The sequence below is a fragment of the Molothrus aeneus genome, chromosome 7 (genome assembly GCF_037042795.1).
Source record: "Molothrus aeneus isolate 106 chromosome 7, BPBGC_Maene_1.0, whole genome shotgun sequence".
NCBI classification, from domain to species: Eukaryota; Metazoa; Chordata; class Aves; order Passeriformes; family Icteridae; genus Molothrus; species Molothrus aeneus.
The window spans coordinates 6,209,727-6,236,734 of NC_089652.1; the positions used below are offsets into that span (position 1 = coordinate 6,209,727).

Here is a 27,008-nt window from a genome sequence, read left to right on the forward strand (position 1 = left end):
ACACAGAGGAGGAACTGAGGAACGTGGTTTTGTTTCGTGGCTTCACTGCTGATCCTAAGGCAGGAGGAAAATGCAGTAGTTAGTGATACATTTCCTGAGTGTGAAATGGGATGAGAAAACACAGACAGGCATTCCCAAGGCATTCCCAGAGGTGAAGGCATCAGCAGCCAAAAGCTGCCTGCCCGTTTTTCCTGCTGCTCCTGAGCAGGGCAGAGGCGAAGGGCGGTGCCTTGAGAGAAGGAAGTATAAAAATAGGTTGTTGTTCCCAGCACTGGCTTTTCTGCTGCTCCTCTTTACCCTCTGCCTGCATGGATCTTTACCTCACCAGGAACTGGGAGAGAAGGAAGAAGCCACGAGCCTCTCAGTGCTGCAGTGCTGGGCGCTGAAGGGACATGGTAATGTGGGTGTCACCACCTAAACACTCTGGAGAAACAGGTGAGAAAGCACACAGGGTTCTCAGCACAAAGATTTAGCAAGGCCAAGGTGGTTGATGCAGCAACACGTGTCAGCACATATCCAGGACCATAGGAAATGGCCTCAAGCTGTACCAGGGGAGGTTTAGATTGGATATTGGGAAAAATTTCCTTCACTGAAAAGGTGGTGAGGTAGCCTCAAAGGGACAGAAATCTGGGAAAGTTCAGATTTCTCTGAGCAGTTGATGTCTGTAGTCAGCTGTGGCCAGGAATGAGATTTTGGGACATGATGAAAGTGCTCTGAAGGGCACAGATGAGAAGTGGTATCAGGCTGCAAGCCTGAAACCTCGTTCCTCGTGGGGTAAAGATCCTGAGCCACAAAAACTGGGGAGAGTGAGGCCAGCATTGTGTTCCTCTGTGTCCTGCAGCATCCCAGGGGCTGAGCTGGGCTCAGCACCTGCAGGTGTCATTGAACTGCCATGACCTGCGGTGGTTTTAAACTGACAGTAAGTAAGTTTAGATTGGATTTTAGGACAAAATTCGTGGCTGTGAGGGTAGTGAGGCCCTGGCACAGGCTGCCCAGAGAAGGTGTGCTTGCCCCACCCCTGAAGTGTTCCAGGCCAGTTTGGACAGGGCTTGGTGCAAATAGTGGAAGGTGCCTCTGCCCGTGGCAGAGGGTGGAATGGGATGAGCTTTAAGGTCTCTTCCAACCCAATCCATTCTGTGACTGTATGTCAAGAGCAAAATGCACGTCAGAAACCTGCTCCTTAGGTGACCACAAGCCTGCTGTCACAAACAGCCAAGGTTTAACGCAGTTGTTTAATCCTTTTTGGAGCCCCTGTTCCGCAGGAGGCTGAAGCCCTAACACACATCAAGAGCCATACCCGCAGTGGAAGCACTGATGAACTTTACTGACGGTGTTTGGGTGGCGATCTCCCACCGCTTCTGGAAAACACTGTTTGGCCTTCTCGTCTTGGCGCGCTGGGATGCGCTCGGACACGGACACCGCATCCAGGATGACGCTGGAATGGCAGAGGCTCGGTCCTTGGGCCCGGTGGGCGATGCTGGGTGTCCCGGCAGTGGAGGCTGGTGCGGGACCCCTCCGGGTGCGGGGGTGCGGGGGGGCCCGGCCGGGACGGGCTGTGGGCGCGGGAACGGGAGGGGGGGGGGCGCTAACCGTACACCGCACGGCCCCGCCCCGCGTCGGCCCCGCCCCCCGCTCGCCCAATCAGCGCCGCTCCTCCCAGCGCCCGGCCCCGCCCCTCGCCTCCCCGTTGCCATCTCCGCCGCGCGCGAGCGCGCGAGCGCCCTCGGCCCCGCCCCCGCTCGCGCTCGGCCCCGCCAATGGGAACGGCGGAGGCGCCCGCGGGGCCCCGCCCCCGCGCGCGCGGGTCTCGCGCCGCTGGCGGGCCCGGCGCGGCCTGCACGTCGGCGGCGGCGGCGGCGCGCGCACGGAGCCGCGGCGGCGGCGGCGCAGCGGGGCCGCCGCGGGGCTCGGCCGGGACCGCGCATGGCGGAGTGGCGGCGGCCGCGGGGCCCGGGCAGCGGCGTGGACAGAGGTGAGCCCGGGCTGCGGCGGCGGGGCGGGAGCGCCCCGCGGGACCTGTCCAGGTCCTGACGCGGTGGCAGGTGCCGGTGGTTGCCGGCCCGGCCGCCCCGCACCTGTTGAGGACGGCGGGGGCTGGGCGGGCCGGGCCGCGGTGGAGGTGCCGGTGCGGGGGCGCAGTGCGGCGCGGAGCGGGGCCCGGCCGTTCCCGGCGGGGGCGGGCGCCCGGGCGGGCTCCCCCGGGCAGGGGCCGCGGCGGCGTCGGCGTTGGGGCCATTTTGGGGGGTGGCGGAACCAGGGGAAGTTTGGCCCCGGCCGCCCGAGCCGGGGGCAGCTCCCAGCGGCACCGGCCGCCCGTTACGGCGCCCGCCCGGGGCCGCGGGGAGCGGAGAGCCCCTGTGCGGGGCAGGCGCTGCCGCGGGGGGTGCCTGCCCCTCTCCCGGTGTTCCCTTCTCGCCGTGCTCCTCCGCCCTGCCCTTCTCCCGGTGTTCCCTTCTGGCCGTGCTCCTCCGGCGTCGCCCGGTCCGGCCGCCCCCGGCACCGCCGCCCGCCCTCTGCAGTGGGGAGGCGGCGCGTCCTTGGAGAGCAGCTCGGGCGTGAAACGCGGCTGCACATCCCAGCGCCTTTCCTTCCCGGCTGGATAACCCCGCAGAGCCCTTCTCCATCTGTTGCCGTGGCTCCCGGTGGGTTTCCTTGTTCCTTTGGGATGTGGTTGGATTTGTGCTGTGCTTGGAGCGAAACTGCAGCCGTGAGATGTGTGATTGTGCTTTTCAAAGTCTGGTTTGCTTAAAAAAACAGAGATAAAAGGCTTCCAAAGGGCGCTCGTCTGGTGCCCGAGGGGCACCGCTGGCCTGGGCTGCTCCTGCTCTCTGCCGATCTTCACCTTGCACCTCTCAGAACTCAGGTAGGGAAGCACTGATCATGGCAGAGAGGTCTACAAAGCATTCAGGACTCTGCACTCAGGCTGGTGAATCTACAGAATCGATGGATGAGCCACCATCAGCCATGCTGCTCCTTGGCCTGGGCTTAAATGCTTTTTATTTTTAAATTTTTATCTACTTTTTTTGGTGATATATAAAGGAAAAAACAACTTCATGTAATTTTTTAGCATAAACAATATTAGGGTCTCACTTCTTACTGTTTTTTGTTTTATCCAAGTGGTGGTGAGCTTACTGGAGCTGTTGAGCTCTCCCAGGCACCCTGCTTGCTCTGTGAGTTACTCTGTCACTCCTGAGAGTGAAGTTGTAGCATTGTTCTTGGAGCTGTTTTATGCCAGAGAGTGGCAGCAGGCCAGCCTTCCTGGACGCACAAGATGTTTAGAATAATTAGTGATGGAATACCCCTTTAAAATAATTGTTTGGGTTTATCTAGCACTCAGTTGTAGCAATATCTACCTCTAAAAATAGGCAGGCCTCTGTGTAATGAGCCTCATAGTATAAACAAGTCATATCTTGAATGACTGTTGTTACTTTTGGGATGTCCAAGATAGATGCCTTTGGGGGTTTTGCCAAATGTTCTAACCTTTTTTTTTTTCCTCTGCAGTGAACTATGTTTCTTGGCCCTTAGTCCATGCAGTTGTATGCACTGACCAGAGGCAAGGCTCAGTAACCCTCGCTGTTCAGGGCTGGCACAGCTGCACAGAAAAGCTTCCCAAGGATGAGCAGTCCTGGTTTTCCCATGAAATCCATGCCCAGGTGGCGATGGCTAGCAGTGGGCTCTGCCAGGTGACTGCATCACCCTGCTCTGGGACACTGCCCATCATGAATTCAGCACAGAGCCCCGTTCATCTGTTCTCTGACTCCTCAGTTTTCTGTGAGACAGAGACAGAGCAGCTCAGGTGTGATCCTAATCGTGCCTCTCCTTCCTGGGATGCCTTCCAGGTGTCCCAGGGTGCAGCTGTGTGAGCACACCATTCTTGCTTTCAGGAGGTAGGAGCAAGGGTGGCACGAGGAGTGTTCTCACATTTTGCTGGGTGCTTTATCAGAGCCCAGCCTCTCACGTGCATGTGCTTTTTGGGGTTTGTTTTCAGCAGGCAGCATGCTGGCTGAGGCTGCTCTGTGTTGCTGACGTTCAAGAGGACTGGCTCCTCAGCTCGAGAGAGAAAAAATAGCCACCTTTTTCAGCAGGAGGAGTGTTTGCTCTATGTTTTCTGAGAAGGTACCATTGTGCTCAGTGTTGGAAACAGGAGTGTCTCATAGCTTTGATCACACTGCTCACAGACCCCAACCCACTTGGATACTGCCCCCAGTTATCTAGATTTATCTGCTCAGTTGGAAGCTGAGTGCCCTTTTGTGGGCTGTGTTTTGGGAATGGAAATGCAGTTCCATAAGCCCTCATTGGCAGGCCTCTGGCTTGCTATGAGCACAAAGGTCTTCTGGAGAACTTTTAACTAAATGGGACTTTTTTCTCTTTTAAAAGCCACACATGTTCTGGTTTGAGTGAGTAAAGCCTAAGTGGCTGGGCTTACTAATTCACACAGTTTGGGACTGGGACCAGGTGAGGCTCTGCCATTCCCTAGCAAACTCATGCCTACACTTGGCAGACCCCAGACTGCTGCCTGTAGTTGTTCCCAGTCAGAGATTCTGCCTGGGGGATGGCCAACACTGCTGTGAGAGAGCCCTGGGACAGACCATGAGTGTGCCATGCCCTCTCAGCAGTCAGTGTTGTCAGTGTCACCTGTGCCCTGAGGAGGTTTTGGGCATGGCAGTGCTGGTTGTGTTTCAGGTGGGGAACGTTTCTCTGGCTGCAAGGGCTGGGCTGGGTGTTGGTGCCAGAGGAATTTCAGGTGAGGCTGAAATGGGTTGTCCCCAGGTGCTTGCAGTGAGTGCCTTGTTAGGCTCTTGCATTTGAAATCAGGAACCTGAGGGTCTTTGCTTGGATGCCTGGGGATATCTGGTCTGATGAAGAGAGCCCAGAGCTCTTGCTATTGCTTCAGCTTCTGGAGCTGGTAGGTGCTTGGCACGTTTGAAACTCAAGCCATCCGGCTGCTGCAGTGTGGATTTCAGCTTATGTTTAAGTACTGAAGATTGAAACTGTATGTTTGGGCTGTATTTATCAGTGGATGCTGTTATTTATGTATCTTGGTTTGAAAGGAAATACCTTTATAGTAGAAATGCTGCCTGACCAAAGGAAAAAAAAAAGCCCAAAAAAAAAAAACCTTGGTGAAATGATTATGTAAGCAAGTGAAATGGCATTCTAAAGCAAAAGTTTCTTTCCTGTTTGGAGACAGCGTGGCTGGGTTTTTTTCTCTTTCCTGCTGTTTAACATTTTTTAAATCCTTTTAATGAATGTTTTTTGTATGGTAGGTATGAGAAATAGTTGTTTTTGCAATTTAAGTCCTTAAAGAGGTCATCAGCAGGCTGCCAGATATGAGTATTTGGGGCTGTAGCTGACCAAAGCAGCAGCACATGAGTCCATTTAAGTAATAATTAAGTTAAAAAAACCAAAGAAACTCGTGTAACTGTTATTACTGTGGGAGCTCAGAGGATGCTCAGTACAGTCATCCTCTTAAGAATGTCTGGTTGCAGAGGGATTCAGGATCTTTTCCTGCTCTCTGCCTGTGGGTCAGCTGTGGTGTGTGTCTGTCCCCAAGCCAAGGGAATCCATCTCCTCCACAAAAGCTGCCGGGGTTACCTTGAGCTTCTGTTCCCAGCAGGAGCGCAGGGCTGAGTCAGTGCTGCCTGCCCAGGGCTGTGACTCAGTGCTGTCCCCTCCAGTGCACTGCCAGGCTGTGCCTGGAACCTCATTCCAGAGCTCTCCTCTGTGAGTATCACCTGCTTACAGGGGTTTGGGAAGGTCTGACTGCTTTCCTGAGCTGTGTGTGTTGGTGGAAGTTGGTTGTTATTGAGCTTTTTTTTCTGTGTGATCCTGAGCATCCGTGGAAGTGCCAGGAAGCTCTGAAACAAGAAGCTTCTCTTGTGTGCAGTATTATCATTTCATCTTTGTGGGTTGTGTTCCTTCTTTACACTTCATTTTAACTTACTTATTTTTAAAATTTTGTTTAAAGCTTTATGTGCTTGAAGAGGAAGGGTGCTTTGTTTTTCTTTTGGAAAAATGTCTTCCCTGATGCTCCAGGGTTCGGTCTCTTTGTGGTTGAGAGCTGTCTGTACTTCTAACTCAGAATTGCTTCATAAAAAATGTCTTTAGTGGGATCTCTGGCTATCTTCCTGTGCTTCAGAGCTCAATTTCCCATTGCCTGGCATCACGCTCTTAGTGCCCTTGAATGAAATTGGTCAACACCTTGAAAAGTCCCATCAGTTTTGGAAAGAGAATGGATTTGTCACAGCTAAGTACTGAGTTGTGTGAGCACAAGAATCTGTGAGTAAGGAAATCTCAGATGAGTGCTCTGCTGAAAGAAAAGCTGTTGCTGGACTGCAAATATTATTGGACATCAGAGGAGCTCTGTGGTAGTGAGACAAAGAGGAAATCAAGTTTCATAAGTAGTTCCAGTAAAAGGTAGGTCCTTATTTTCCTAAGTATCCCTTGTTTTCCTTTGTGAAAGCAGAGAGGAGTGATCTAAGGAGCAGTCTTGCATCACCATAGGTGATGGAAGAAAACAAAAGGTTTGGGTACAGTCCCTCACCCTGCCCCTGGGGGCTGAAGCACGAGGGAGACAGCAACGATTTTAAATTTCCCTGTAAAGGCTCTTGCAGTTGTTTGGAGTAATGTCCTTTTATAGGTGTAGGAAAGCACTGGGGTCAGGATTTTTCCATGCAAAGTGCTTTTGGCAGAGATGCAAAAGGAAGGGCTGCTCAGCAGATTGCAGAGGAATTTTTGGGTTTAGTTAATTTACAGAGATTTTAACAGAATGGAGTTCTTGGACCTAGGTAAGGTGAACAGTATCCTGAGTATCCTCATTTGGAGAAAACATGTGAGGAATATACCATATTTTGAATTTCAAGTAGAAATATTCCTCTGTTGGGGGTGAGTTTGGTGCTGCATGGCAGAAGGTACTTTCTGATTACTTTGCTTCCTGGTGCTTTTGTTATTATGGTACTTTTAAGTTGCATAAACAATTTTATGATGGGCCTTGGGTAAAATTATGTGCGAATAATATACCAATGTCCATTTGTCTTTGTTCCAAACTCATTTTGCCAATGGCTCCTCCTTTCTGCTATTAGTTTTGTCATATTAATGCTGAAGAGAGATGAACTGTTTAAAATTTGATCAAAAAGAGATAAGCATGTATGCTAAACACTAGTTTCTTTCATTTGTCATGTGTAATGTCAATATGCAGTTTTTACATAGGAATTGTGAGGCAGCCTCAACCAGGAGGATTTTTTTTCTCATTTAGTCTGTGTAGGTTTTGAGTTTTGCAGAGATAGTTAATACTTGTCTCTGTCATTCTGAAGGCTTCTCCTGAAAGTGTTCAGTCTGTCTCAAATGAGGTTAATTTTGATTTAGGTTGATTTACTCAGCTCTTCAACTTTATTAGTAAATGAGCCTTAAGTTTAAGGTTTCACTGCCTTTTTCCTTGCTTAGTTATGCTCTAGTGTTTGTACATGATCTCCTGGAAAACTATTAGGGGGGAAAAATACCTTTGACTTTGTTTAGATGCAAGTTTTATAAAACCTTGTTGACAGAGGCCATTGTGTATCAGAATGTGATTTAATTTTTCACCTCAAACACTGAGCACAGATACTGAGTACTTAATAAAACAACTCTAAAACTCTGTAGATGGCTCCCAGTAAGAACACAGTAGGATCTCTAATTAAAACATTGTGATCAAAACTGGACTAAGATAACGCATTTGAATGCTGCTTTTGGCCTTAGAGTTGCCATGTTTCTCACAGCTGAAGGATCAGTGCTGGTATATTTAAATATCTGAAAAATGAGAAGAATTAATATAAGCCGATGGCTGAACTGTGCTTTGTTTGGGACAAACTTTTAATAAAGCTGGCTCTGTGAGGGAACCAGGCTTATAGCCCTCCTCCACTGCCCAGGTTTTAAAGCTTGCTCTTGATAAGCATGAGTAGATCGTTCTGGGAGATCAAAGGAGGAGGAGATAACTTCTTTTGTTGGGTGCTTACTCACTTTTATAACCCTGATAGCCTTTGGTCAAGTTTACACTGGAAGGCACTTTATAGTATGGGTATTTCCCACTGTATGGAAATTACCAAGGTGTATTAAGTAGGGAGAGATCTCCTTTGCCATAGCTTCTGAATCTGGAACACAAATAGTGGTTTTCTCCCTTAAATTTTGGTAGTTTTGGTAGCTAAAACGTGTGAGCTGATTGAGCAGCACCTTTTGGATGCTGGCTCTGTGCAGGTTTGCAGCCCCTTGGACCTGTTGCCTGTGGAGTCTGCACGAAGTCTGGGTGTTGTTCACAGGTGTGGAGTCACAGGCAGCTGCAGAATCATTGTTCTCTGTTAAACCAGAGTCATCTTTTCCAGCTGGACTAGAGCATATTCCTGGTTTTTTGGTTTTTTTACCTGTAAGCTTTTCAGAGCAGCTGTGTGGCACGATGCTTGTATTTTCTCAGCCGTGGTGGCTTTGATGTCTTCTCTGGGGCTGCAGCCCCTCTCTTGGTTTAGAAGCACTTCTACAGCCAGCAAAACCACCCTTGCAGTGCTGGCAGCAGATAGGCTTTCCTGGGATTTACTGTGTATTATACAGACCTTCTTGTAGTGATATTTTTACAGATGCTTTTTGTCTCCCGCCGCTCACCAGTGCCAAGTGGTGTTCTGCCGTTTGATGTCATGTGATACTGTGTTTTGATAACAAAGAGGAGCTGGAAATTAATGCTTAACTCAAACCAGTGATCCTGGCAGTTGTGGCTTGGGTGTGTATGCCAGTGTTTTAACTGGAGTTGGGAACACGCTTCTGAGTCTACACAAACATGTAGATGTGGCACACAGGGGCATAGCTTAGTGGTGGACCTGGTTAGGCTCAATGGTCTTTGAAGTCTTTTCCAAACTTGATAATTCCATGATTCTGTGGCAATCCTGCATGTCTCCACCTCTGTGCTTGAGGTGGGACAGCTTGCACAGGCTCCCTTTGGAGGAGGGTGAGTGCAGAGATGAGCTCTAGGGGCATGTCCACTGTCTCCAAGTTTGTGATTGGATTGTGCTTCTGTTGCTAATGACTGTTCAGAGTTTGATTAATAAGAAGCTAAATCGGGACCTTTCACTGAATTAGCAGCTCTCAAGAACATGAGACAGAAAAGCACAGCTGATGCAAGCCAAAGCAGCAAGGTCTGCTTGGGAGAGCGTGCCTGTGCTTTTGGCAAAGTACTGCCAAAGGGGTGCAGTCTCCCAGAAAATCTTTTGTGAAAGTGGACAAAATCCTGTCTTCACTCCATAATCTACCATCCATGCTGGAATTGGTGGGAGCTCAAGCCCAGTAGCTCCCCCCTCTATTTCACAAGGACTGTCAGGTCCTTCCATCAAATCTGCAAAATCTGGTTTTTCTCGTGTCTTTGAAACTCTTGCAAAAATCTGTTACATTAAATGCAACTCTGCTGTTCACCCCGAGGATGATAATGAGTTGGGCAAGCTTCCCAACTGGGGGAAAGGGTGCATTAGTCTGGAAACCTTTGGGTAGTTTGTCTCTGTTTGATGCTTTTGTATCCAAGTTGATTTTCCCAGACCTCAGTGCTGACAAATATGGATAACGAGGGACAATGATTACTACTGTAGCTCTGTTGGTTTTTTTTCCCTGGTGCAGCTTAGTTTATCTTCTTTTATCCCTGAAAGCTATTCTTAGTAAGTGGTTGTTTTTCTTGAATTAAATGAGTGAATAATCACTATTTCATTCACTGTCCTTACATATGTTTAAATATAGTATTAACCTAATCTTCTTATATGCTTTTCCTTCTGCTGCTCCTGAGTTCCTAAAGGAATCAGGTTCACTATTAGTAAGATCTATGAATGAACTTGCCTGGAAATGAAATAGTTCTTTTGAGCTTTGGCTTGTGTTTATTGCCAAGATGGTAATTTATTCATATATTTGGACAGCAGCATCGTTCCTCATGCACATAACTTCTGTGCTGTCAAGAGAACTTTTTCTGCGTACAAATTCCTCAGATGCAGTCTGTGAGAGGGTTTTGTTTTTTTTTTCCCTGCTTGGAAGGGAGAGCGACTGTTTGCTGTCAAACCTTTGGTTTTCCATTTGAGGAAGGAAGGAGGGAGGGAGCTCTCCGTGGTACCGAGCGGGGCCGCCGGGCTGCGGGCGCTTGTGCCGCCGGCAGGGAGGGAGGGAGGGAGGGAGAGGCTCGTCCTGCCCTCCTGCTCCTGCCACATCCCGGTTACATAACACACTGTACAAAGTATATTCCATAGGTTTTTAAAATGTTATTGTATTGGATGGATATAAATAAACAACTTCAGTAAATATAGCTAGTGTCCCTATAACTCTGTACTATTTTTTCTCTCATCACTGTGTTTCAGATCACGATGGCTAGCTGGCTTTTTCTTGCAGCCCAGATAATACCCAGGGCCACTGGGTAGTATTCCCAACCCCACTGCTTATTTTCCATCTCCCTTGGCCTCCTTGTATGCTTTTTCTCAGACAGAAGCTCAGTCAGGTTTCAGTCAGCAGGTCAGCTGAAGGTGGGCAATGACTCCTTTGGGGCCAGTTGCCCAGCCTGGATGTGAACACCCCCAGCTTCTCTCAGCATCTGGGGTGCCCTTGCTGGCTTTCAGCCTTTTTCAAGTTCAGGGTTCACAGAATAGCCAGTGTTGGGAGGATCCCACAAGGATTATCTCCTGTCCCTGCACAGGACAACCCCAAGAAGAGCTGGGGCTTGTTCTCCTTTCAGTGTGTTCTTTCTTCAGTCCTTTGTTCAATAGGTTTGCTTTCTTTTAAAGTTTGCTTTCCAGACTTAAGGTTCCCCAATGACTGTGAGAACATTTTCTAAGTAACTGCTCTTGATGGCTTTCAGTCAGTATGGAAGGAACTAGAAGTACATTTGATTATTGTAATAAAAGCTCTGTTGAGGAATATGGCTATTGACTGTGGCTTTCTTGCCAGAGCATCACCTGATCTGTAGGACAGCTTAGCTGAAGCAGGCTGCTTTTAAAGCTGAAGAGAAATAGCCAATATTCTCAAGGTCATAGCTTTTAGAATGCTGTGGTAGAAAGTAGAGAAAGAATTTTTCTGCCGGTAGCTTTCAGTGCAGCAGAGCTCCTCAGCATTATTTATGGCTTTGGCTTAGGTATTTTTGCATCTCCCTGGATCACAGACCTTCCTTTGCTGTCTTCTGGTGTTTTCTTGCCTAGGTTTGGTATGTTGCTGTAGATGAAATTGGACATAAATTGTAAAAATACAAAATAATACAAAAATTGTATTAATGGGTATTTTTACATCCAGTGGTACTTAAAATGCATCCAAACGCCTCTTGCTCCAGCAGTTGTCCTGGCAGCATCGCTGGTGAATAGTACTTTAATATGTGTGCAGTGGATCTATCTTTGGAGGCTGCTGATGTTCTTATTGCAGGATTTCACCTCCCAGAGCTAAGACTGGGTTTCTTGTAAAGTGCATGTTCACAGTGCATAGGTTATCCTTGAGAGAACAGCCAACTCCCTGCATTTCTGAATCAGTAGCTGCTTCTTTACTTCACAGAAAATGCATACAGTATGTGCATATATTAAAAATACATGCATATGTATAATATTTTATCTTCAGTACTTTGTCCAGAATACAAACTTCAGTCTAAAAATAACTGCAGTAAAAGGTCACTAAAGTAGGTTCATAATCCAAATTCCACTCAACATGGAGTTTTTTTGGCATGTGAACTGATAGGCTCTTTGCTTCTGTGGCTGAGATCTCTTAAGTATTCTTGATGGCATTAAATGGCTCTTTCTCTCTGTGGTTTTGTTCTCCTGAACCTGAAGGAAATGTTATGTCTTGAGTTATTTGCTCCCCTGGGTTTGTGTGCCAGGGGAACAGGGGTTTCCCATCCTCTTACCTGGAGCGGGTGCATCACAGGCTGTGCAGAAGCAGTGCTGGTCTCCTTGGTAATCTGCTGCTCTTTTAAAATCTTGGGGATTTCTCTGGTGGTGTCATCCTTGGACCTTAGACCTGTGCTGCTGTAGGTGATGGGAGCAGCAGAGACAGAGGGAGGATGTGGTGGTGCTGGTCCAGGTGTGTGTGTGCCCTGTGAGATGGGGTATGGCAGCAGCATCTTGGGTGGATCCACTTTTGCCTGGAAATACAGCTGAGCAGGGAAGACACAACTCTCTGGTGTCCAGCAAAATTCCAGGCAAGTGATTTCTTCAGTCCTTCACCCATGTCCCAGGTGAAGGCTGGTGTCTCTTGGATTTGTCATCCTTCCTCTGCAGCTCCTGGCTGCTTGGTGGTGGCTGCTGCCTGGCTGTGGCACATGTGGGAGGCTGGCAGCTCTGCCCTTCTCCTGGGGCCACCCAGATGTGCTTTCTGAGGGCTGTAGAAGGATAAATGTGCTTGGGTCTAATCCACTGTTACTTGCTCTGCCAACATTTGCAGCATGTATCGATTCTGCCTGGAAAGCATGGAGTGTTTCTTGCCTTTGATTCTCTACAGTGCTCCCTTCCAGGACTGATAATTGTTCCCCTTTTCTCCTGTATTTGTACAGTCAGACTCTGATTTGTTCTTCTTGACTGAGCAGCTCTTTAGGGTACTTCTCTCAAGCTCCCTGTGCCATGTACCACCCTTTGTTTGCCTTCTGCTTTGATGTGATGCTGATTTGCAAGGGCTACCAAAGTTGGGCAGGGTCATGTATGCAAAGATTGCCCAGAGAAGCTGTGGCTGCCCCATCCCTGGATGTGTTCAAGGCCAGGTTGGACAGGGCTTGGAGCAACCTGGCGTAGTCAAGATGTTTGATTTGGAATGAGATGAGCTGTAAGGTTAAGGTCCCTTCCAACCCAAACCAGGCTGAGATTCTATGGTCTGGAACTCTCATCACTTATTCATTAATTTTTCCTCTCTAAGTATTTTCAGGTTTGTCATGCTGGGAGACTCTTTGGGGCTATTTTGTGTAAATAACTTAGTAGATAAAATAGGTGTAAATATTTCAACTCCTATTTGTTTCCTTTGGCTATCAGGAACAACTTTAATACTCAGCTTTTCAGGTAACCATAACATCATTTGTTATTTATCAATTTTTATCTGAACTCAAAAAGGCTAATGAAAATTAATGTATGAGTTACCTCCCAACATCTCAGCCCTTGGGGGGAATACATCAAAACTGTCTGATGTAGTCTTGAGTCTTGATACATTCCAAGTTTTGATCCAGTTGCCCTCTGGTGTGGTTTTAGTTCAAGGGGGACCTTATTGCTCCCTGCAACTCCCTCACAGTAGGTTGTAGCCAGGTAGGGATAGATCTCTTCTCTCAGACAGCAGGTGACAGGACCAGAGGAAATGGCCTCAGGTTGTGCCAGAGCATGTTTAGATTGACTAGTAGGAAACATTTCTTCACTGGAAGGGTGGCCTGGCACTGGCACAGGCTGCCCAGGGCAGTGGTGCAGTCACCATCCCTGGAAGTGTTCAGGAGGTGTAGATGTGGCCCCTGGGACCATGATTCAGTTGTGAACATGGAGGTTCTGTCTTCAGAGCTGGGCTCAATGATCTTAGAGGCATTTTCCAACTTGAGTGCTTTTATGATTGCATGTGTGAGTAACATCGACCACAGGTCCTGAGCATGCTGGTCATGCCAGCATCTTCCCTCTCTCTCGCTTTCCTCCTGCCTTACCCAAAATCTTCTGGGTGTTTTCCTTGCTTGTCTTGTCAAACTTGGGGATATATTAGAGTTTCTTGAATATGAAGGTGGTAAGTCCCATTTCTGCACAACGTGGCTGAAAAATGTCTAATATTCTGTGATGGCAAACACTCTGCCCACACACCCGAGCGGTGATGGCACTCAGATTTTACACCACAAGTGTGGTTGGTGGTGGGATTTTTGTTTTATTTTGGGGTGGGTTTTTTTTTGTTTTTATTTTTTTCTTTCTTTAACATAAAGTAACCTGATGTTGAGTAACTCAAGGAACTGCTCAGGAAGGAGCAGTTTGAGGCAGTCTTTTGCTAGAGAGATCCCTGACAGCCAGTTGCAGGCCAGATCCCGAGAAAAGCTTCCAGGATCTCCGAAGACTGGCGGGAAGTCAAGGTGCCTCAGAAGTTAGCTTGAAGTTCTTCAAATCTGCTCATGTTTTAGTAGGAGAAAAGCAGAAATGTGACTGTAAAAGTGAAATGTAACACCTTCCTATTCTTAGAAGTCCTGCAGCTTGTTCTTCCTAAAACCTTGCAGGGATGAGACAGATATCAAAATCCCAGAAGTCACTACCGTGGAGGTGCAGACTGTCAGTGAGACTTGAGTCACAAACACGGGTGTTTAGTTTAGTTTAGCTTGCTGCTGCCATGCTCCCTCTGGGACAGCCTCAGAGTGGGCCTCTGTGGAGAAGAAAACTTGGTTCAAGATGCAGCCACTGTTATTTTGGCCTCCTGCTGCCCTGGGACACTTGGTGTCTTTCTTGTCCAGTGTGGTGGGGTGAGAGCCACCACGTGCCCAGAGTCCTTGCTGTGGTCTGATCCCATCCCTGCATCTCTCCTCTGCAGTCTCCAACTCTGCCCAGAGCACAAAATCAATGTCCATAGAGAAGCAGCAAGAAAACAACTGACCTGGAAATATGTTTTCCAGCTAACCCAATCCTTTGTTGGGAAAACAGCGTGATTCAGGTTTTATTCACAGTCTTTCAAATTCCCTGTACATGGAGTTCCTGTAAGGTGCAAGTTAAAGCTAAAGGAATAAAGAGCTCTAAAGCTATTCCATGTTACTTGCATAACATTTATTTTAAAAATAATACTAAGCCTGGTAAAAAGGCTGTTGGTGGGTGCACTTGTGCAATCCATTATTTCTTCCCCCCGGTGTAGTTTGTGCTTTCTGGCATTTTGTGCACAGCAGATGCAGTTTGTGCTCTATCTCCCATGGGGAAGCTGTTGGTGAGCTGCAGGCTGCTGGAGAATGGGAGTCAAAGGATACATCCACAATTCCCCCTCTGTCTTCATGGACTTCACCTGGAGTGCTGTGCCCAGCACAAGAAAGACATGGGCCAGTTAGAGTGGGTCCAGAGGAGGCCCTGAAGGTGCTCCAAGAGCTGGAGCCCCTCTGCTCTGGAGCCAGACTGGGAGAGCTGGGCTGTTCACCTGGAGAGGAGAAGGCTCTGGGGCACCTTAGACGCCCTTCCAGTGCATAAAGGGGCTCCAGGAGAGCTGGAGAGGGACTTGAGGCAAGGGCCTGGAGTGAAGGAGAAGGGGGAATGGCTTCCCATTGACAAAGGGCAGCATTAGATGGGATACTGGGAAGAAGTTCTTGGCTCTGAGGGTGGAGAGGCCCCTGACACAGGTTGCCTAGAGAAGCTGGGCAAGACACACCATCCCTGGAAGTGTCCAAGGGCAGGTTGGACAGAGCTTGGAACAACCTGGGATAGTGGAAGGTGTCCCTGCCCTGGAAGATGTCCCCTGCTGGTGGCAGGGGCTGGGACAGGATGGTCTTTAAGGTCCCTTCCAACCCAAACCGTTCTGAGACTGGATGAAATGTGCACAATCAGTGGCTGTGTTAAGCCTTGTTTCCAGCTTGTACATTTTACCTTGGCAAACTCTTTTTACTGAAGTTGCAGCACACTCTTCTACAGTTCTATCTTCATCTCAGGGCAATACTGCAGTCAGGTTGCCTCTGGTCAACAAAACTGAAGAAATTTGTTGTCTGGGCTGCATAAGATCTTTTTTCCTGCAGTGATTTGGGTGTGGCTATGTCTTTGCCTCTTGGATCTTTTCCGGGGGTGTGGTTTAAATCTCTGTCATGTCACTTGTCTTCTGTCAGGTGCTGAAAGGTAACATTTGGCCCCTCTCAGTGTCCTGCTTTTAAATCCAGGAATGAATGACATTGGTTCTTGGGGTTGTAGGCATGGTCTGGGAGCTCCCAGTGAAGGGTCTATCACTTTAGGCATGGCTTAATATGCACACTTCATCCCACCATTGCTGATTCCCAGTCTGTCTCCCAGCTTTGTCAGCAATCTCTTGTCACACCAGGAGGCTGGAGGCAGTGGCACAGTCATCCCAACCTGTTTTAAAAGCAGAGGTCTGGGAATAAAGTGCCTTTTTCTGGCACTCCTGAAGCAATTAACTTTATTTAGGGGCTGTGGAGAGTGTCTTCCCAGGTACCAGCCAGAGAAGATACACATCCTCAACGCACAACATGATCTCCTGGGTTTGAGCACTATTAAACTGAGTGATAATTATTTGGCATCTTTTATTAAACATTGATTTCTGAGGCATTTTTCTGAAGACTAATGCTAAGTACAAAGTGTTCACATGTATCTAATCTTTGCCCTAGGACTGAAAACAATCAAATCTGCCTTGTTGTGAAGGCTGGAAAATATTGCTGCTGTTCAAAGGAAGAAAGATTTGCATTCCTCTAGTAGGTGCTGCACATATGTAGAACAAGCTTGAAGGAAGTTTTACAGGTATTCTTTTCTGAATGTGTTAAGCTGAAAAGCCTGGTTGATCACTGTAGCGTTGAGAAGAGCTTTCAGCAGCAACATCTGCTCCAAAGTGGGGCATCTTCCAGGGTCAGAATTGGTCAGTGTGGTGGGATGGGTGGGTTGTCCTGTCTCTGCTGCTCCTGTAGCCTAAATTCTTGTCCACAATTTGTCTGTAGTAAAAAATAAGTTATTTTTCTTTTTTAGCGGTTGTCTAAAAACTATTAATACCAAGCAGAGAAATTACAACTGATTTCTTAAATTCTGTTGCCTTTTAAAAGCTGCTGCTTAGTCTGGAGGTTGCACTGTTGGACTGTTACAGTTTGACTAATGTTTAAAGCAGCTAAATGAGTAATGTAAATATTTAAACACTAACTATAGTGAAAACATCAACAACAAGATTAAAGCCTAAGCTCCCCTGAAGACATTTATGGTAATTTTGTTCATGTTAATGATTCCTTTGGCTTCAATCACCTTCTCTTCTAAGGTAACTGCTCTTATCCATGGGATGATCCTGTGAAAAGAGGAGTGGCATTAAAACCTTTAGTTTTGAAATAATGTTGTTGCAGTATCAAAATTTATTATTGAGGCTTTAGGATGCCAAATGTACCAGTACACTAGTGAATATGATTTTTCAAATATAGGAGATGGCAAAATTCCAATTTAGAAGTGGAGAGTTTCTTGCTGATACAATGCAAATATGTGAAATTATTTTTGGTGAGAGAATGTTTGAAAAATACTTTATTATGTTTCTTCCTTAACATTTTTTGGAGAATTGTGTGTTTTAGAATAAATGATGAACATACTTTTGTTTGTTTGCTGCAGTAAAAGCTTGGATAATACTTGATGGACTAGCATTCTCTTTATTTTTTTCCATGGATTCCTGTTGCTTAATAGCTGCTGAATTTTCCTAGCTTTTGAAGTGTCAGTGAACTTGGTTTCAGTGTCTTGTGTACCTGTTTGTAAGTTCCAAAAGAGTTTGTTTTATATCAAGGGAAGGAGAAGCATTTGACAGCTTGTATTGTGTATAAACTGTACTTCTTTTTCCAATTGCAGCATATATGTCCTTTTTTCCCTAAACTTTTTTTTTTTCATTGTATTGCTCAGTTGCTAGTCTTTCTTAGTTTACTTTAGAATTTTACATGAGCAGTTCAAAAGGGCTGTAGGGAGTGTGGGTTGAATTTGGGCTATTAGTTCTTTGATTCAGACTGATAAACTGAAGTAAGTCCATCATAGATGTCAAATTGTTTCTTCATGTTCAGATGGAAAATGTTTTCAGAGGAAAACCCAATTCTGTAGTTGTGCTGTTGAACTGTGTTTATAGTTTATGATGGAGACTCATACCTTGGTGTATGAAAAAACATGTGACAGTCACAGAATATCCTGACTTGGAAGGGACCCACAAGGATCTTGGAGTCTGACTCCTGGCCCTGCACAGGACACCCCAAGAGTCCCACCCTGTGCCTGAGAACACTGTCCAAACACTTCTTAACCTCATGTCTTTTACTGGAGCCTCACACTATTGTTTTCTGGGATCAGGAACAAAATCTTGCTTGAAGGCATCTCCTCCTCACATTCCCTGAGTGACTTTTACACAGGCAGATAGTGATGGGGAAAAGGGGAATGGTTTTAAACTAAGAGAACAGAGATTTAGATTAGGTGTTAGGGGGAAATTCTTCTCTGTGAGGATGGGGAGGCCCTGGCACAGAGAAGCTGTGGCTGCCCCATCCCTGGGAGTGTCCAAGGCCAGGTTAGATGTGGCTTGGAGCAGCCTGGGCTAGTGGAAGGTGTCCCTGCCCATGGCATGGCCCTTCCAACCCAAACTGTTGTACACTGGATTTAAGGTACCTGTGGTTTTTGTCATGCATCAGCAGTTGAGATGCCTCAACAGATTACTTTACTTTTTCAATGTGTGAGGAGTAAAATAAATAGGAAAGTAAATACATAAAGATTGCAAGTGGTGGTTTTTCAATCCTGACCCTAGGGCTAAGTGATGAGTGCTTCCAGGTTGTTGCCTTGTGTTTGGGTGGTTTTTGCAGGTTTATGTCTTGAGGTGGTACCCAGATGTCTGTTTTGATTCTCACTGCATTGAAATATTTTCAACTGATATTTAAAAAGTTAGTGTTTGAAAATATTCCTAAGTGGCCAACATGTTGTGTTCTTCAGATGATTTTCAAGTATCCTTTGCTGCCTTGGGGGAAATCATGAGCATGTTTCTGAACTTTTTAGGGTAAATTAACTCACTAGTAAGGGACAAAGAATTGGTTTATTGAGTTTTTTTGCAAGGTAGCAATATGGAGATGCTGTGGCAAGGTGCTGAGCTCCTAGAGGAGCCCCTTCTGGCAGGCTCTCCATGCAGAAGGTTTTGGGGAAGCAGCTCATGACTTGAACAAGCCCCAGAATTGCTTTTTGCCACTGGACAGAGCCAGATAGGACATGCTGGAGCTCAGAGCTTTGTTCCTGGATTTTATAACATAGTGGTATTTCCCTTTCTTTGCTGTTTGGAATTTTTACTGGTTTAAGGTGTTACAAGTCTGTTTTTCCTCCACCTGTCTTTACTGCTCACAGTATAACAAAAAGAATTCCTAGTTCTTAACCCTGGCTGGTTCTTTGTCTGTAAAATTCACTGCACCTGTCAGTATGTAATGACTTTTGGTGTACTCAGTGGTAAACTTAAAGTCTCAATTTTCATGGATTGTTTTTAGTTTGTTAGGGAGTTACTGACTGCAGTAATGTTGTGTATAAGGAAGATAATGTGAAATCTAATTTAACTCAAGGATATACTAATATAAAAAACTATTAGCTGCGTGTTTCCTCAGGATTAATTGTAACTTTAAGCAATGCTCACATAGGAAGAGAATTATCAAAACCTTGTTTTTAAAACACATTTTTGGTGTTTGTTGCTCCAAATACATTTTCACATCACACTTAATTTATAGCTCATGTTCCAAGAGTTTGGAAGTTTTTATTGTGAATATGGGAACACTAGGTTGGGACTTTGACTCTGAACTCAGTATTCTGGGCATTTTTCCTGCTTTATGCTAAGACCAATGTAGTGTTTACATTGATATTTTTATTTTTATTGGAAAAGGCCACTATGAAGTGTTGAAATTGAAATGTCTTAAAAGCTGGGATCAAATCAATGCAATATGCTACTTCATGGACCTTAAATATTATGTCAGATCCCTTTTTGACCAAACTAGTTTAAGAGATGTGTTGTGGAGCTGTGCTCTGTGTAACTTGAATTCAGTGCAGGTTTCTGCAGGGTACCAGCACCCTCTCGTGGGCTGTGTGATTGTGATTTTGGAACTGGTTTAGAATAGTCTTAGCTTCACACTGCTATGGCCCCATCAGTATTTTTTTAGAATTAGGAGGTTGTCTGTTAAATGAAAGCTGTCTGTTCCTGATCCAACAGCTGTCCTTATTCATGGAAATAAAATTGCTCACAGCATCCCTGTTAGCCTGTATCCTCCTTAGAATCAGAATCACAAAATAATTTGGGTTGGAAGATAACCTAAGAATGTGGGGGGGGGGGGGGGGTGTGTTTTACCCTACATCTGCCAGTTGTTTTCCACCCCACTGCTGGTGGTTGAGGGATTTTCTTTTTTTTTTTTGCAGGGAATGCAGTCTGATGTCAGTGGGATCAAGAAAGTGGTGTTTGGAAAGGGGGTTGTTGTATGAGGGGCCTTTTATATGGATTAAAATCACTCCCTAAAAATAAGAACCGAAGATCTAAATTTAAAAAACCTAAGAAGATGAGAACTATGGATTTGGTTTCAGGATAAGTTGGCTGTGATAGCACAGATGTTTATTTTGGTTTTACACCATTATTTACCACATTTGTGCTGACCCTCTCTCCTGGAAGGTGCAGATAATGCAGATTGGGTTCTGCTACACAACTGTTTGTACCTTAGGGATGTTTTTTCTGACCCCCAGAATTAGGCATCTTTGAGTCTTGATTTATTTTTTTCTTTTTCCAACCAGGAAAGTCCAGAATGGTCAGGGGTTACAGAAGACTTGGCTCTGGGAGTGTGTATCTGTAGTGTGGACTATTTATTTTTAGAGAATCAGAAATGTGTCCCTTTTTAAGGTCAGGAGTTGCTATTTGTGATGCACAAATTGTTAAAGAACCAAGCAATTGACTGGATGTCTTCTTCTTGCAGGTTGCAGAATCAGCATGTGTCTCCAATAGTTAAAAAGGTAAGCACACTGCATTTGCAAACATGGAGCAGGATTCTCTGTTTTCTAATTGATGCATTTGCCTCATAACTTGGAGGAGGAGAAACTTCATTTTAATGTATTTGAACACTTGTTTAGTACTTTCTTGTTTTATCTATAGCTTTTATTTGTGTTTGGACTCCAAATCCTTTCACAATTATTGGATCAGCAGCTTGAAAACAGACAGGATATTGGTTTGCAAGTTGATATTACAAATGTTTAGTTACCCTTCTGGCTGCAAATTTGTATCCAATGAATATTAATTATTAAAGTAATTGTTTATTAAAGTAAATAGGCAGAGCTGGCATGTAGGACTTGAGAGTTTTCAGAGTGTTTGAGCAAAGTTTAATAACTGGTTTTGGTGGGAAAAGAGGAAATAAGCCCAAATTGTAAGTGTATCTCATAATCCCAAACATCAGTCTACCTCTATGACTGTTTTTTTTTTTTTTCCTTTTATGAAACAAAAAAATATCTGAGTCTCTTTTGACCTCCTTTAAAACTATTTTAGATTTTTCTTCCAATTAGTTATTTTCCTTAGCACTGGGTAGCTGTATCAATTATGTTTTAAATCATGTTGAAAATATTGATATTACTTACTGGGAGGTCCAGTCTGCTCAGTTTTTCTCTCTGAATAGTTACCACTTTTGCCTTGGCATCACATCATAAATACATTTCTGACAGTTACAGGTACTTGAGGAGTCCTTAAAAAAAAAAAAAGTTAAAAAGAGACATTCAGTCCTAACAGTAACCTGGTAAGAAGGAATAAATCTGCAAATTTCTGAAGTTATTTCTAATTGGGAGCAGAGCTCTAAATTTCCTTGGTTGAGGGATCAATAGATGCAACCCCAATTATTTCTGTAACAGCAGATGGTGCTGTTGGAATGGATTTGATCACCTGAGGAATAGACTCCAAGCTGACCAATAAGCTCCAGTATGAGGTTTATATCAGAGCTCTTGGGGTTCCCAGTATGCAGCCAGCAGCTCTGGATCTGGAATTTGCTGTGCAGAGCAGCTTTTCAGGCTGTACTTTAGCTCCTACTAATTCTAGCAGCTGATGCTAATTTATATTATTTCTTGCTGAAGTACACAAAGATAAAAGGAAAACTGTTGTTGGCCTGTAACATTGTCCTTGTGCTTGAAAATACCCAGCTTGCTTGTGGGAGCAAAAAAATATGAAAAATCTTGAGAAGCACTTAAAAAATACAGTGTATGGGTGTTTCTTCAAAGAGTATGTAAAGTGAGCTGATAATGGGGGCCAAATCTATAAGTAAATGAGAGTTTCAAGGATGTTTTGGTGCATGGAGATTTTCATGTGATACCTGTTTAAAAATTTATCTCCTGGTGGGTGATGTGTATAAATATACTGTATATCTATGTAAAATAGGGGCTGCAGCATGGCCTCGAGCCTCCTGCTGCCAAGGAACCTGATGGGAAGGGACTGCAGATGCCACAGCTGCAGGGTCACTAAGCTGGGCTCCCAAATCCTTCATCACAAAACTGCATCTAGCACAAGTCATAAATCCATGGAATAACTGGCTTTGTTCCACTGGGCTGGGTGGCAGAGGGGAGAATTGAGGAGATGCTGAAGTTTTCCATCAGTCTTGCTGTGTTGCTTCTGATCTTGCCTGAGTTAGTTTATCTTTGGGATTTGGCTGGAATATGCTTGAGTTGTTCAGTGTCTCTGCACTCCTGGTTCAGGGATGAAGGTGAAATGGGAGTATTGGAGATGGGTAGGTCCCAAATTCCACCAGGGAACTGCTTTTTCTTTGGAGAGAAGGCAGCCCTTGCACTTGGTTTTCAACCTGTTCTTATCTAATTGTATAGACATTTTAAGATATTTAAGGATATTGAGTATTTAACTTCATGCATATTACAGATTTGTTATTACAGGGTAGTTCAGCCTGGAGAAGAGAAGACTCTGGGAGACCTCATTGTGAACTTCCAGAAGAGCTTATAAAAAGAGGAAGAGTTACTTTTCATGTGGGCAGATAGTGATAAAAGAGGAGGAAATAGTTTTAAAATAGAAGAGGATGGATTTAGATTAGAAGTTAAAAGGAATTTTTTTCTGTGAGGGTGGTGAGGCCCAGAGAAGCTGTGGCTGCCCCATCAGTGGAATTGTTCAAGAGCAAGTTGAACAGGGCTTGGAGCAACTGGGATAGTGGAAGATGTCCCTGCCCATGGCAGGAGCTGCAAAGAGGTGAACTTCAAGGTCCCTTCCAGCTCAAACCACTGGTCTGTGATTTGGTTCTGTGATATTTTTTATTTCCTGAAACTGTTGCTAATGTTACCCCTACAGCAGGGTCACCAAGTTTCTCTCCCAAGGGCACTGTGTATGTTCTTTAGACAATAATCAAATTTTAGAGATCTTTTTCTCTCTCCAAAGCTGTCATCCTTCAAGGCCTTGTCCTAGGTCTCCTTCCTGAGTGTCATACCCCAGAGTCACTGCCTTGAGGAGCAGGGGTTGGTAGAGTTAGGAGCTGCTTTGGGGAGGAGAGCTACAAAGGTGACCTGAAGAAGTCTCTTTTCAGTCTTTACACCAAATTTTGTGATTCAAATCTCTGACAAGTTAGGAGAGATAAAGTAATTATTATAAGCAAAATCACTTTTGACTTCATATAGCTAATGCAGGATCTCTTCTCCCAGAAAGGAGGAGAAATACACATTTCTATGTATCTCAATCTTTGCTGTGCTGAGAACAAGGTGGTAAAAGTTTGAGCAGCTGAAGGAATTATGGTAAAAGGCTCAGTAGTTGCACAGGCTGTTCTTTGCATGTTACAAATTGTGCTGTTTTCTCAAAGGTGGAAAATTAATTCTCCTTCCCCTAAGGGGTGTTTTTTCCCTTTGTCTCTTTGTCAGTGTTGCTGTTCCTTCAGAACTGTGTAGGTGTAGATACCTCACTCTCCATGTCCTTTGTCTCTCACACAGCTTATTGTGCATTGAAATGGGAAACTGGGCCTGAAACTGTTCATCAGCATGCAGAAACAGTTAATTAGCACACCAAATTAGGCACAGCACTAGTTTTGGGAGTTGCTCTTTGATAGGATTCATTTCCTCCGGAGCTTCTTGGTGGTGAATATGTGACTGTGGCATGACCACTGCATTGGTGGCTTGTTCCTCCATGGTTAGTTCTTCTTTCTAAATTCTGCATAAACCAAGTTCAAATGATCCTGTTGCTCTTTCTTCATTCTCACAATGAGTAGTACTGTCTAATAACATGGATGCTGAAGTAGAACTTCAGTTCCTTTGAAGTGGGGAAGTTGGAAGCTTTTAGTGCTTAGGCTTCAGACAGAAATCATTACAGTCACTCAGTCTGTGCTTTCCATCACAGTCTGGAGATGTAAAAGCTGTTATCTGGGATCTGGGAATGAGTGCCAGCAGGTAGAGCTCCCTGTTAGCACATCAGCCCAGTTCCAGTGGTGAGCTGGAGCATGTTGGGCTTGGTTAGTGAAGTACTCCTACTAAGATGCCAGTGGCAATGTTTTTCAAGAAATGCCAGCCTGGATAGTTGTCAAAATATGATGGTGCATGTAAGTCATGTACCAGACATCATCTAGATTCAGTCATGTGCTGTGTTCCTGATGTACTGAGAAATAAAGGTCTGAGAGCAGCTGGAGGTGTCTGGTCAGAGAAGTCTCATCACTGCAGTAACAGACTGGAGCTTGCCCCTGCAGGCATTCCCTGCTGCAAAGTGCTTTTTGTCCTGTGAGGTTTAATCTGAGGGCAGGATTAAAGGGTAGCTGCAACCCTCAGCCTGTGCCAATGATCTACATATCCTAAAATATCCTCAAATAATCTAAATATCTCAAATATATAAAAAATATCAAATAATCCAAATATCCGAATATATCCTCTACATATCCATAAAATGCCCTCAGCCTGTGCTGCTGATGCTGTAGGGTCTACAGGATCAACATATCTTTGTTGGTCACTCAAATGGGGAAACAGGATGATTATCCCATAATGTGACATGTTACTTTTTAGTTCATGAAAAAGCTGGAAAATACTACAGGTGGTGTTGACAGTGGGAGGCCTCTTGGTCAGGCCTGACAGAAACTCTTGTATGGAAAATCTGTGACTCAAGTATATTTGAGATTGGCATATTTATGTATTCCTGCTATTTCCAGCTGCATTCTGTGCCTTTTGAGGCAGTGTATGAATTGGGAACCTGAGAAACCTGAGAGTTCTAAAGGATGCTGAAAGCATCTTGTTTCATGCACTAGGCTGTATAAATATTTCCTTGCTTAATGTCTCTCCTCGTTTCTGAGCTACAAGACTCAAGAGTTGCCCTCCTTTATTAATAATAATATAAAATTATTGTGCCTTTCCACACCTAGGAGTAAGGATGCCTTTGATCTAGTCCTTCTCAGAGAACTGTCCTTCCTTGCCCCTTCTGTGTGACAAAGGGTTGATTGTCACTCGTGCCTCTGGCAGTGGGTGAGGGTGAGCTGCATCCTCTGCTCATCGTTGTTCACTGGGCTGTGCATCAGTGCACTCCAGGCTTCCAGGGGCTGGGAGAGGAGCCCAGGGATAACCCTCCTGTTGGGAATAGCTTGCTGGTGTTTTGGGAGGGGGTGAGGGGTGGCACAGGTGCCAGGGGGTGCATGGCATCACATCAAGCCATGGCTCTGTGCATGGGCAACCTCTGCAGCGTGGCCCGAGTGCACTGGAAGCGCAGGAGGATGAAGAGATCTGAGAGGAAGGGTAGGGCTTTAATTGCTGCATTTAAATGCTGGAACAAAGGAGGTGGTGGTGGTGGTGGTCTAAGTGTACTTTTCAGGTGAGGTTTGAATCTCTTTGCTAGCTTGCACTTTGGATTCATAAGAAGGCCAGTTTTTGGTAATACTTTGAGCAAGATCTATTTCCCAATGCTTTATTTCATTTGACTTTCAAAGTTTGGAAGGAGAGGACTTTTGAACAAATATGGAACTTGCTAAAACTGCACCTTTCTGACTTAGGCTGTTTTCTAACAGTTCTGTGTCATCTCTCAGGTTAATGGGATTTTTTCCATATATGCCATTCGCTGAATGTAAAGTGTTGTTAGTTGTGAAATTTCCCTTTCAAGACATATTTAGGGTTTTTCTCAGTAATGAGAATAAACCAAGATTACTCTTAAGGTCTTTCACAACTCTTTTTTGCATCTAGATATTCAGACAGAAGAAAACCAGGTTATCTCTAAGTTCTCATGTGCTGTGTACTTGCTATAGCTAACATTTACCTAAAAATCTCTCAAGTAGTCTCCTGTGGAAATAAAGGCAAATTCTGTTGTGTTTGCTGCTGCATTTTTAAGCATTGCTGATGTTCTTTCTATCTTTGGAAACAGTCTACAGGAATGAAAGACTGTAAAACCAGGAGAGGATTAAAAGTTTACATTTTCCTGGCTCCACTTAAATTAGCATACATGTAGATACTGTTTTCCTGTTTGATATGGCTGGCTTTTAATGCATCTATGAAAAGAAAGGTTTTTGTAGTTCAGAACATTTCAGGATGTGCTACTATGCAGATTGCCTTGGCTTCAGTGAGTGAATTTAGGTAAGAGTTGGGTGGAGGTTTGTTGCTCTGTGTTATGAACAAAAAACTTCCCTCTGCTACACCAGCATAGTGCAGTCAAACCCTCAATTTATTTTATCAGTATAGCTGGGAGAAAACAGTCCCTGTAGCCATGGAGCTGCCTTCTGCCACATCCCCATTCCACACAGAACCTGCTGTAAATACACTGACCCAAATCACTTTGTATTTATGGCACTGATTCCTTATTGCTGTTCTTGAAAGCTTTGAATGAATGAAAAGCAATGAAGCTTTTTTCCTTTACTCTTATTTTTTTTTCCCCAACAAAATTTTTTTTGCACTGCTGAGTGTTACTGTGGTTGTGTCCCTTATCCCATAGCAGGATTTTAGGAGTGAAACTCAGGAGTTTATCATACATACCTTGGTGTCCAAGCTTCAGTGAAGTCCTTTTGGAAGGTGTCCTTGCTCAGATGCCACTGACCATTACCCAACCTCATGAGGTGTCTTTGTGTCTGTAGCACCTGAGATGTTCCTGGATGTCACTTACTAAATGGGTTATTTGCAGGCAGTGAATGTGTTTATTTATGCAGTTTTGCTGCTTGAATAAAAGTTTGGAAGGTCCAAGAAGCCAGAAATGCTGTTCCTCTTTCAAAGTGAAATGATAACTGAATCACTAATGACTGCAGAATAATCAAGCATGCCTTGGCAAGAGAGGAAGCTTTTTTTGTAATGAGCAGCCTGGGCTCAGAGTCCATTTGGTAAAAACATCTCCCCTGTCTTTCTGAGGGCATACATAGGTCCTACTTTATATGGAAGGACTTTGAAAAACCTTTTTTCTTATTATGAAATCCTCTACCTTTGAAAGCCAGGTTGAAA

The 27,008-nt window shown here is 45.1% G+C and overlaps 1 protein-coding gene across 1 annotated transcript in view; it reads left to right on the forward strand.

Moving 5' to 3' along the window:
- Positions 1-1,889: 1,889 nt before the first annotated feature.
- Positions 1,890-27,008, forward strand: part of ADARB1 (adenosine deaminase RNA specific B1) — a 66,865-nt gene continuing 41,746 nt past the window's right edge. Inside the window, exons 1-2 of the mRNA XM_066553138.1 lie at positions 1,890-1,972; positions 20,573-20,609. The gene's annotated coding sequence lies outside the window, so the exon portion shown is untranslated. The remainder of the gene's footprint in view (positions 1,973-20,572; positions 20,610-27,008) is intronic.